The sequence below is a fragment of the Arachis hypogaea genome, chromosome 2, assembly GCF_003086295.3.
Source record: "Arachis hypogaea cultivar Tifrunner chromosome 2, arahy.Tifrunner.gnm2.J5K5, whole genome shotgun sequence".
Classification (NCBI taxonomy): domain Eukaryota; kingdom Viridiplantae; phylum Streptophyta; class Magnoliopsida; order Fabales; family Fabaceae; genus Arachis; species Arachis hypogaea.
The window spans coordinates 4,340,368-4,351,572 of record NC_092037.1 but is presented as its reverse complement, the minus strand read 5'-3'; positions in this window follow the sequence as shown (position 1 = coordinate 4,351,572).

The following is an 11,205-nucleotide window of genomic DNA, read 5'->3' as shown; positions in this document are numbered from 1 at the left end:
TTCGAAAATTACTAACCTCGTTTTCAAAAATTATTTTCGAAATCTTCCTTCTCTTTTCTTCTTTTATTTAATTATTTAATTACTAACACTTCTCTTCACCTCTCTTCATCCAAAAATCCGAATTCATCCTTCTTCATTCTTCTACCCCCTTCTTCTTCTACTAACATAAAGGAATCTCTATACTGTGACATAGAGGATTCCTCTTTCTTTTCTTGTTTTCTTCTCTTTCATATGAGCAGGAACAGGGAAAAAGGCACTCTTGTTGAAGTTGATCCAGAACCTGAAAGGACTCTGAAAAGAAAATTAAGAGAAGCTAAATTACAACAATCCAGAAATAACCTTTCAGAAATTTTTGAACAACAGAAGGAGATGGCAGCCGGAAATAATAATAATAATAATGCAAGGAGAATGCTTGGTGACTTCACAAAGCCAATGTCCAAGTTTGATGGAAGAAGCATCTCCATTCCTGCCATTGGAGCCAATAACTTTGAGCTGAAACCTCAGCTAGTTGCCTTGATGCAACAAAACTGCAAGTTTTATGGACTTCCATCTGAAGATCCTTATCAGTTTTTAACTGAATTCTTGCAGATCTGTGAGACTGTAAAGACGAATGGAGTTGATCCTGAAGTCTACAGACTCATGCTTTTCCCTTTTGCTGTAAGAGACAGAGCTAGAATATGGTTGGATTCACAACCTAAGGATAGCCTGGACTCCTTGGATAAGCTGGTCACTGCCTTCTTGGATAAATTCTTTCCTCCTCAAAAGCTGAGCAAGCTAAGAGTGGATGTTCAAACCTTCAAACAAAAAGATGGTGAATCCCTCTATGAAGCTTGGGAAAGATATAAACAGTTGACCAAAAGATGTCCATCTGACATGTTTTCAGAATGGACCCTATTAGATATATTCTATTATGGTCTCTCTGAATTTTCGAAAATGTCATTGGATCATTCTACAGGTGGATCTATTCACCTGAAGAAAACGCCTGAAGAGGCTCAAGAACTCATTGACATGGTTGCAAACAACCAGTTCATGTACACCTCTGAGAGGAATTCCGTGAATAATGGGATATCTCAGAAGAAAGGAGTTCTTGAAATTGATGCTCTGAATGCCATATTGGCTCAGAACAAAATGTTGACTCAACAGGTCAACATAATCTCTCAAAATCTGAATGGATTGCAACATGCATCCAACAGTACTAGAGAGGTAGCTTCTGAAGAAGCTTATGATCCTGAGAACCCTGCCATGGCAGAGGTTAATTACATGGGTGAACCTTATGGAAACACCTATAATCCATCATGGAGAAATCATCCAAATTTCTCCTGGAAGGATCAACAAAAGCCTCAACAAGGCTTTAACAATGGTGGACGCAATAGGCTGAGCAATAGTAAGCCATATCCATCATCTTCTCAGCAACAGACAGAGAATTCAGAACAAAACACTTCTAATTTAGCCAATATTGTCTCTGATCTGTCAAAGGCCACTTTCAGTTTCATGAATGAAACAAGATCCTCCATTAGAAATTTGGAGGCACGAGTGGGCCAGCTGAGTAAGAAAGTCATTGAAACTCCTCCCAGTATTCTCCCAAGCAATACAGAAGAGAATCCAAAAGGAGAGTGCAAGGCCATTGATGTGATCAATATGGCCGAATGCACTAGGGAGGAGGAGGACGAAAATCCTAGTGAGGAAGACCTCCTGGGACGTCCTTCAAGCAAGAAGGAGTTTCCTATTAAGGATCCAGAGGAATCTGAGGCTCATATAGATTCCATTAAATCTCCTTCTGCCATTCATGAGCTCTGAAGACTATTCTTCCTCTGAAGAGGATGAAGATGTGACTGGAGAGCAAGTTGCTCAATATTTAGGAGCTATCATGAAGCTGAATGCCAAGTTGTTTGGTAATGAGACTTGGGAAAGTGAACCTCCCTTGCTCATTAATGAACTAGATACTTGGATTCAGAAAACTCTACCTCAAAAGAAACAAGATCCTGGCAAGTTCTTAATACCTTGTACCATTGGCACCATGAGCTTTGAAAAAGCTCTATGTGATCTGGGGTCAGGGATAAATCTTATGCCACTCTCAGTAATGGAGAAACTAGGGATCATTGAGGTACAACCTGCCTTGTTCTCATTGTAATTGGCAGACAAGTCCATGAGTCAAGCTTATGGAATAGTAGAGGACGTGCTAGTAAAGGTTGAAGGCCTTTACATCCCTGCTGATTTCATAATCCTAGACACTAGGAAGGAAGATGATGAATGCATCATCCTAGGAAGACCTTTCCTAGCCACAGCAGGAGCTGTGATAGATGTCAATAGAGGTGAGTTAGTCCTTCAATTGAATGGGGACTACCTTGTGTTTAAGGCACATGGCCATCCCTCTGTGACAGAAGAGAGTAAGCATGAAGAGCTTCTCTCAGTTCAGAGTCAAGAAGAGCCCACACAGTCAAACTCTAAGTTTGGTGTTGTGAGGCCACAACCAAACTCTAAGTTTGGTGTTAAGACCCCATATCCAAACTCTAAGTTTGGTGTTGGGACTACACTAACATTGACCTGATCACCTTGTGGCTCCATGAGAGCCACTGTCAAGCTATTGACATTAAAGAAGCGCTTGTTGGGAGGCAACCCAATTTTATTTATCTAATTTTTATTTTATTGTTATTTTGTGTTTTATTAGGTACATGATCATGAGTAGTCACGAAAAAAATCAAAAAAATTAAAAACAGAGTCAAAAACAGAAGAAAAAAATTTTTCACCCTGGAGGACGCACGGGCTGGCGTTCAACGCCAGTAAGGTGCATCTGGCCGGTGTTCAACGCCAGAACAGAGCACCATTCTGGCGCTGAACGCCAGAAACAAGCAACATCCTGGCGCTGAACGCCAGGAATGTGCCCAGAGAGGACAAACTGGCGCTGAACGCCAGTAACAAGCATGAAACTGGCGTTCAACGCCAGAAACATGCATTACATGGGCGTTGAACACCCAGAACGTGCACCAATGGGCGTTTAAACGCCAGAATGATGCACGAAGGCATTTTACATGCCTATATGGTGAAGGAATGATATTTTTTTTTCACATCAGGATCTGTGGACCCCACAGGATCCCCACCTACCTCGCCCTCTCTCTTTCCATTCATGGTCATCCCTTCTATTTTTCATTCACCACCTACATCTATCCACTCTTCCCCATACACCCCACCTACCTTTACAATTCAACTTCTCTTTCCCACCCAATCCCACCCATATAGCCGAATCCATCTCCCCTCACTCACCTCCATTCTCTTCTTCTTCTTCTTCTTCTCTTCTTTTCTTTCTTGCTCGAGGGCGAGCAATATTTTAAGTTTGGTGTGGTAAAAGCATAGCTTTTTTTTGCTTTTCCATTACCATTAATGGAACCTAAGGCCAGAGAAACCTCAAAGGGAAGACAAAAGCTTCCACCTCTGAGTCTTGGGAGATGGAAAGACTAATATAAGCCGTCATAGCTCAGTGGTAGAACATGTGGCTGCAAATCAAGAGATCCCTGAGATACCTCAGGGGATAAGTTATCCTCCACACAAATATTGGAAGCAACTAAGGGTAGAAACACCAAAATTACTAGGAATCATTCAACAGAAGCAAGGAAGAGACATAGAGGAGCTCAAAAAGCACCATTGGACCTTCAAGAAGGCGCCACCCTCACTCAGGTGGATTCATTCCTTGTTCTTTATTTCTTTCTGTTTTCGGTTTTTAATATTGTGTTTATCTATGTTTTGTGTCTCTACTTCATGATCATTAGTATGTAACCATGCCTTAAAGCTATGAATAAAATCCATTAATCCTTCACCTCTCTTAAATGAAAAATGTTTTAATTCAAAAGAACAAGAAGTACATGAATTTCGAATTTATCCTTGAATTTAATTTAATTATATTGATGTGGTGACAATACTTTTTGTTTTCTGAATGAATGCTTGAACAGTGCATATTTTTGATCTTGTTGTTTATGAGTGTTAAAATTGTTGGCTCTTGAAAGAATGATGAACAAAGAGAAATGTTATTGATGATCTGAAAAATCATGAAATTGATTCTTGAAGCAAGAAAAAGCAGTGAAAAAGGAAGCTTGCGAAAAAAAAAGTAGAAAGAAAAAGAAGGAGCAGTAGAAAAAGCCAATAGCCCTTAAAACCAAAAGGCAAGGGTAAAAAGGATCCAAGGCTTTGAGCATCAATGGATAGGAGGGCCCAAGGAAATTAAATCCAGGCCTAAGCGGCTAAATCAAGCTGTCCCTAACCATGTGCTTGTGTCATGAAGGTCCAAGTGAAAAGCTTGAAACTGAGTGGTTAAAGTCGTGATCCAAAGCAAAAAAGAGTGTGCTTAAGAGCTCTGGACACCACTAACTGGGGACTCTAGCAAAGCTGAGTCACAATCTGAAAAGGTTCACCCAGTCATGTGTCTGTGGCATTTATGTATCCGGTGGTAATACTGGAAAACAAAGTGCTTAGGGCCACGGCCAAGACTCATAAGTAGCTGTGTTCAAGAATCAACATGCTTAACTAGGAAAGTCAATAACACTATCCCAAATTCTGAGTTCCCAGAGACGCCAATCACTCTGAACTACAAAGGAGAAAGTGAGATGCCAAAACTGTTCAGAAGCAAAAAGCTGCAAGTCCCGCTCATCTAATTAAATTAATATTCATTGATATTCTGGAATTTATAGTATATTCTCTTCTTTTATCCTATTTGATTTTCAGTTGCTTGGGGACAAGCAACAATTTAAGTTTGGTGTTGTGATGAGCGGATAATTTATACGCTTTTTGGCATTGTTTTTATATAGTTTTTAGTAAGTTTGAGCTACTTTTAGGGATGTTTTCATTAGTTTTTATGTTAAATTCACATTTCTGGACTTTACTATGAGTTTGTGTGTCTTTCTGTGATTTCAGGTAAATTCTGGCTGAAATTGAGGGATTTGAGCAAAACTCTGAAGAAGGCTGACAAAAGGACTGCTGATGCTGTTGGAATCTGACCTCCCTGCACTCGAAATGGATTTTCTGGAGCTACAGAACTCCAATTAGCGCGCTCTCAACGGCGTTGGAAAGTAGACATCCAGGGCTTTCCAGCAATATATAATAGTCCATACTTTATTCGAAGAATGACGTCGTAACTTGGCGTTGAATGCCAAGTTCATGCTGCTGTCTGGAGTTAAACGCCAGAAAAACGTCATGATCCGGAGTTGAACGCCCAAAACACGTCATAACTCGGAGTTCAACTCCAAGAGAAGCCTCAGCTCGTGGATTAATCAAGCTCAGCCCAAGCATACACCAAGTGGGCCCCGGAAGTGAATTTATGCATCAATTACTTACTCATGTAAACCCTAGGAGCTAGTTTATTATAAATAGAACATTTATCTATTGTATCAGATATCTTTTGACCACTTTAAGTCTTTTATCATTCGGTCACTTGATCATGGAGAGGGCTGGCCATTCGGCCATGCCTGAATTCTTTGCTTATATATTTTCAACGGTGGAGTTTCTGCACACCATAGATTAAGGGTGTGGAGCTCTGCTGTACCTCAAGTACTAATGCAATTCTATTGTCTTTTATTCAAATCCCTATTATTCTTATTCCAAGATATTCATTCGTACCCAAGAACATGATGAATGTGATGATAAGTAACCCTCATTATCATTCTCACTTATGAACGCACGTGATTGACAACCACTTCCGTTCTACATGCAACAGAGCCTGAATGTGTATCTCTTAGATTCCCCAACAGAATCTTCGTGGTATAAGTTAGATAGATGGCGGCATTCATGAGGATCCGGAAAGTCTAAACCGTGTCTATGGTATTCCGAGTAGGATTCTGTGATTGAATGACTGTGACGAGCTTCAAACTCCTGAAGGCTGGGTGTGATGACAAGCGCAAAAGAATCAATGGATTCTATTCCAACCTGATTGAGAACCGACAGATGATTAGCCGTGCTGTGACAGAGCATAGGAACGTTTTCACTGAGAGGATGGGATGTAGCCATTGACAACGGTGATGCCCTACAGACAGCTTGCCATGGAAAGGAGTAAGAAAGATTGAGTTGAAGCAGTAGGAGAGTAGGCGTCCTTGAGCCATACAGTATCTCCATATGCTTATCTGAAATTCTCACCAATGAATCTGCATAAGTATTCTTATCCCTTTTATTTATTTTATTTATCCAATTTAATTCCATTTGACTCTATGATTCCAATCACTAACTGAGATCTACAAGGTGACCATAGCTTGCTTCACACCAACAATCTCTGTGGGATCGACCCTTACTCGCGTAAGGTTTATTACTTGGACGACCCAGTACACTTGCTGGTCAGTTGAACGGAGTTGTGTCCACTCGTGCCAAATACCTAAATTCCACAATTTTACAATGAATGCACATCAAAGAATAGTGATCACAATTTCGTCCACCAGTCAGCAGCTAGCAGGTTGCTCAGAGGTTTGGCGATTTTTGAAAAATCCTTTATAAACCTCCTATAGAATCCTGCATGCCCCAGAAAGCTTCTGATTGCCTTAACATTGGCAGGTGGTGGTAATTTTTCAATTACTTCTACCTTAGCTTGTTCCACCTCTATTCCCTTGTTCGAAATTTTGTGCCCAAGGACAATTCCTTCAGTCACCATAAAGTGACATTTTTCCCAGTTTAAAACCAGGTTAGTCTCTTGGCATCTTTTCAGAACAAGTGCTAAATGGTTAAGGCAGGAGCTGAATGAGTCTCCAAATACTGAGAAGTCATCCATGAAGACTTCCAGAAATTTTTCCACCATATCAGAGAAAATTGAGAGCATGCACCTCTGAAAGGTTGCAGGTGCATTGCACAGGCCAAATGGCATCCTTCTGTATGCAAATACTCCAGATGGACATGTGAATGCCGTTTTCTCTTGATCCTGGGGATCTACTGCAATTTGATTATAACTTGAATATCCATCCAGGAAGTGGTGCACGAATTTATGATTCGCACAACTAACCAGCAAGTGCACTGGGTCGTCCAAGTAATACCTTACGTGAGTAAGGGTCGATCCCACGGAGATTATTGGCTTGAAGCAATCAATGTTATTTTATTAATCTTAGTCAGGAGGCCAATGAAGTTATTTGGATTTATTTGTAAAAAGCCAAACTACAAACTACTTAAAATTGTAAGTTAAAATAATAGAGAATAACAGTGTTACTTGTTGTGCAGTAATGGAAAATATGTTGGAGTTTTGGAGATGCTTTGTCCTTTGAACTTCAACTCTTCCTTGAAATCCTCTTCTCACACGCTAGTTCCTTCCATGGCAAGCTCTATGTAGGGTGTCACCGTTGTCAGTGGCTACTTCCCATCCTCTCAGTGAAAACGTTCCTATGCTCTGTCACAGCACGGCTAATCATCTGTCGGTTCTCAATCAGGTTGGAATAGAATCCATTGATTCTTTTGTGTCTGTCACTAATGCCCAGCCCTCAGGAGTTTGAAGCACGTCACAGTCATTCAATCCCGGAATCCTACTCGGAATACCACAGACAAGGTTTAGACTTTCCGGATTCTCATGAATGCCGCCATCAATCCGGCTTATACCACGAAGATTCTGTTGGGGAATCTAAGAGATATTCATCCAATCTGATGTAGAACGGAGGTGGTTGTCAGGCACACGTTCATGGATTGAGGAAGGTGATGAGTGTCACGGATCATCACCTTCTCCACAGTTAAGCGCGAATAAACATCTTGGATAAGAACAAGCGTGTTTGAATGGAAAACAAAGGAATTGTATTAAATCATCGAGACGCTGCAGAGCTCCTCACCCCCAACAATGGAGTTTAGAGACTCATGCCGTCAAAAGTATGTAATTCAGATCTGAAAATGTCATGAGGTACAAGAAATGTCTGTAAAAGTTGTTTAAATAGTAAACTAGTGACCTAGGTTTACAGAAAATGAATAAACTAAGATAATTGGTGCAGAAATCCACTTCTGGGGCCCACTTGGTGTGTGCTGGGGCTGAGACTAAAGCTATCCACGAGTAGAGGCCTTTCTTGGCGTCAAACTTCAGGTTATGACGTGTTTTGGGCGTTCAACTCCGGATCATGACGTTTTTCTGGCGTTTAACTCCAGACAGCAACATGAACTTGGCGTTCAACGCCAAGTTACATCGTCTATTTTCGCGCAAAGTATGGACTATTATATATTGCTGGAAAGCCCTGGATGTCTACTTTCCAAAGCCGTTGAGAGCGCGCCAATTGGACTTCTGTAGCTCCAGAAAATCCATTTCGAGTACAGGGAGGTCAGGATCCAACAGCATCAGCAGTCCTTCTTTCAGCCTAACTCAGATTTTTACTCAGCTCCCTCAATTTCAGCCAGAAAATACCTAAAATCACAGAAAAACACACAAACTCATAGTAAAGTCCAGAAATATGATTTTTGCCTAAAAACTAATAATATTCTACTAAAAACTAACTGAAACATGCTAAAATCTACATGAAATTACCCCCAAAAAGCGTATAAAATATCCGCTCATCACAACACCAAACTTAAACTGTTGCTTGTCCTCAAGCAACTAGATGAATAAAAGAGGATAAAAAGAAATCGAGAAGCAATAATATCTCAGAGTTTTAAGTGAAGCTCAGATTCTAATTAGATGAGCGGGGCTAGTAGCTTTTTGCTTCCAAACAGTTTTGGCATCTCACTTTATCCTTTGAAATTCAGAATGATTGGCATCCATAGGAACTCAGAAGTCAGATAGTATTATTGATTTTCCTAGTTAAGTATGTTGATTCTTGAACACAGCTACTTTTATGAGTCTTGGCCGTGGCCCTAAGCACTTTGTTTTCCAGTATTACCACCGGATACACAAATGCCACAGACACATAACTGGGTGAACCTTTTCAGATTGTGACTCAGCTTTGCTAGAGTCCCCAGTTAGAGGTGTCCAGAGTTCTTAAGCACACTCTTTTGCTTTAGATTACGACTTTAACCACTCAGTCTCAAGCTTTTCACTTGGACCTGCATGCCACAAGCACATGGTTAGGGACAGCTTGAGTTAGCCGCTTAGGCCTGGATTTATTTCCTTGGGCCCTCCTATCCATTGATGCTCAAAGCCTTGGATCCTTTTTACCCTTGCCTTTTGGTTTTAAGGGCTATTGGCTTTTTCTTTTTTTTTTTCTTTATCCAATGATTCCTTGTAATTTTTTTTTTCACAAGCTTGTTTTTCACTGCTTTTTCTTGCTTCAAGAATCAATTTCATGATTTTTCAGATCATCAATAACATTTCTCTTGTTCATCATTCTTTCAGGAGCCAACAATTTTAACATTCATAAAATTCAATATCAAAAATATGCACTGTTCAGACATTCATTCAGAAGACAAAAAGTATTGCCACCACATATAAATAATTAGAATTTTTCTTATTAAGAACTCGAAAAAAGATTATTGCCTCTTTATTCTACAAATCTACTATTTTATTCATGTTTGATGATAATGGGAAAAATAAATTATAACTTAATTGGAAATAAAACCAAAATAGATATGCTAATTACTACTACTCCTATATAACTTCTAAGGTAAAATCCTATAATAATACTATCACAGAGTTAAAGCTAGAATTAGAACTTAACAACCTGTATTTTGGGAAGTGGATGTTCCTCTAGTCTGTAGGGTGCCTTCAAGAATTAATTTCTGACGCTTCAGCTCCCTTAAGTTCACATCCTTGCTCTTCTTGTTCCCTTAGGTGCCATGATCTTGATGAGTTTTAGCTCAGTTCACACCAAACTTAGAGGTTTGCTTGTCCTCAAGCAAAAGAAATGACAGGAGAGGAATAGAGGGAGAGGCAATTTCGAAATCCAAAAGATATGATGAGTTGAAAAAGATTTGAAAAAGACTTGGATTGGAAAAAGATTTGGGTTTATGAATTAAGATATATTTGATATTTTTGAAAAAGGGATTTTAGAAATTAGTGTTTTTAGAAATTAGGATTAAAAATTTTGGAACTGAAGGATGACATTTTGAAACATGTTTATGCAAGAAATCATGAATTGAAACATAAAAATTTAGAAAAATTATAAAGAAAAACGAATTTTACCTCCTCCCCACCATCCTGGCGTTAAACGCCCAACTGGTGCATGTTTTGGGCGTTTAACGCCCAAATGCTGCTTCTCCTGGGCGTTCAACGCCCAGCTGATGCATCTTTCTGGCGTTGAACGCCAGGAAGTCCTTTGTCACTGGGCGTTTTTCTGAACGCCCAGGATGCTAACAATCTGGCGTTAAACGCCCAGAAGGTGCTTCCTTCTGGCGTTTAACGCCTAGATGGCTACCCTTACTGGCGTTGAACGCCCAGTGGGTGCTTCTTTTGGGCGTTCAACGCCCAAAACATTTCTTACTGGCTTTTTCACGCCAGTGAGCTTCCAATTTTCCATGTAACTCTGTGACTTCAATCAATTGCTATTTCACCTTTTGAAGATACTCTAGCATCTACCTGTAAAACTTGATCAAATAGAAAAGCAAATAAAATTAAATTTTGTGATTTGGCTAGGTTGCCTCCCAGCAAGCGCTTCTTTAATGTCATTAGCTGGACTGTTACTGAGCTTTTAATCAAGTCTCAGTTTTGAGCATTCTTGCTCAAAATTGCCTTCAAGATAATGTTTAACTCTCTGTCCATTAACAATGAACTTTTTGTTAGAGTCATTATCCTGAAGCTCTACGTATCCATATGGTGATACACTTGTAATTACATATGGACCTCTCCACCGGGATTTTAATTTCCCAGGGAATAATTTGAGCCTGGAATTGAATAGCAGAACTTTCTGCCCTGGCTCAAAGACTCTGGATGACAATTTCTTATCATGCCATCTTTTTGCTTTCTCTTTGTAAATTTTTGCATTTTCGAAAGCATTGAGTCGAAATTCCTCTAGCTCATTTAACTGGAGCAATCGTCTTTCTCCAGCTAACTTGGCATCAAGGTTCAGGAATCTGGTTGCCCAGTAGGCCTTGTGTTCCAGTTCCACTGGCAAGTGACACGCCTTTCCATACACAAGTTGGTATGGAGAGGTCCCTATGGGGGTCTTGAATGCTGTTCTGTATGCCCACAGAGCATCATCCAAGCTTCTTGCCCAATCCTTTCTACGGTTAATTACAGTCCGTTCCAGGATTCTTTTAAGTTCTCTATTTGAGACTTCAGCTTGCCCATTAGTTTGTGGATGATATGGAGTAGCTACCTTGTGGTTGACTCCATAACGTACCAGA